Here is a 1,371-nt window from a genome sequence, read left to right as displayed (position 1 = left end):
ATTTTTAAATGTGGGGTTCTTTTTGTATTGTCATGGGTAATTGTCTCGGCTTGTTAATTCATATGTTTGTTAAATGTATGTTTGTTTTGTCAGGAAGACAACTTAACATAACCAATAATACAATATTAGCTGAACTTTAGCCTCTTAATCTTTGGTAGATGTTCAGCTAAAAGCTTTAGTTACATTTCCACATGAAATTAATTACATGAATTAAAACATAATGACTTTAAAGGTTTGTAATGTAAGCATCATTCAACACTTTCAAATGGTATTCTACAATCTGAATAAAATGATTAATATATCTTTGGACAAACAGAGAATGATATAAGTATAGTTCATGTTGCTATACAGTTGTCACCATCACCAGTTGGAATGCCCATGATAGCCACCAGAAGGCACTCCATCCCATACCTTTGCCACTCTATCCTGGACTGAATTTCCCATAACTCATTGCCTGGACTCATCATGCCTGATTGATTTCACCTGTTGCTCATTCCCTCTGCCTATATAAGCCTGGTGTTTTCAGTCACTCTTTGTAAGGTTTTGTATGAGTCACAGCTGCAGTTCTAAGCCTTTTATCATGGTTCTTGGTATTCTGCCTGTTTATCTGGATTACTTTAATTGTACTTTAAGACTGGATTATCTTGCATTACTTGAATTACGTTTGCCTTATCCCTGAACTCTGTCATTGTTTGGACTGCTTATTGTGTTTGACCTCATGACTGTTTTGACTACGATTGTGGATTATCCCTCTAATCAACTACTGCACTTGGATCCTCAGCCTCCGTGTCTCTGTGCAGTTTTGTGACAACATTTGAGGCATGTGTTTCTGTTCGAGTTTGTGATTGGAATGACTTGGAAAAACTAGTAGTGTATAATCCTCAATTGTTTAGTGTAGGATGTACAGTTTTTCAATTGTAACTTGTAAGTCAGCAAGTGCGTGATATCTAGTGTTTTAAAATCTGTTCTGATTATTCAAAAGCTGCTTCCTGGTTCTGAGTTTGCAGAAAAAACTGGTTTGTCAGCACATCTGAAAAGCAGGTTCCTCATTTCTTGTCCTAGTTTTAGTTTCAACTGTGATCCAAACATGTGACTGTAGTTTTCAAGAGAACGCTAACGCCTTGCTTTTTTGATAATGTTTTTGAAAATATTGGCAAGACCGGAAATGGTTGCAACATCGTCAGTTGCAATGCCTCCAATTCCTCCAATCAGGAATAAGCAACAAATCGCCTGTTTCACTTCACACATGCTCAGTTTAGTCCTTATTCCACAAGTGAGGAAGCAGAGTTCTGTGTCAGACAGCAGAATTTAGAGGGGATAAAACTAATTTTGAGGTAAGAAAGTTACTTTTTTTTTTTTTTTTTTTTTTTT

The 1,371-nt window shown here is 36.3% G+C and overlaps 1 protein-coding gene across 2 annotated transcripts in view; it reads left to right on the top strand.

The window, feature by feature from the left end:
• Positions 1–1,101: 1,101 nt before the first annotated feature.
• Positions 1,102–1,371, top strand: part of LOC107745953 (natterin-like protein) — a 2,949-nt gene continuing 2,679 nt past the window's right edge. For both annotated transcript variants that reach the window (XM_016559986.1, XM_016559985.1), the window contains exon 1: positions 1,102–1,334. The gene's annotated coding sequence lies outside the window, so the exon portion shown is untranslated. The remainder of the gene's footprint in view (positions 1,335–1,371) is intronic.

The sequence above is a fragment of the Sinocyclocheilus rhinocerous genome, unplaced genomic scaffold (genome assembly GCF_001515625.1).
Source record: "Sinocyclocheilus rhinocerous isolate Xijiao unplaced genomic scaffold, SAMN03320098_v1.1 scaffold4514, whole genome shotgun sequence".
NCBI lineage: Eukaryota > Metazoa > Chordata > Actinopteri > Cypriniformes > Cyprinidae > Sinocyclocheilus > Sinocyclocheilus rhinocerous.
This window is presented reverse-complemented; position numbering and strand designations above follow the sequence as displayed.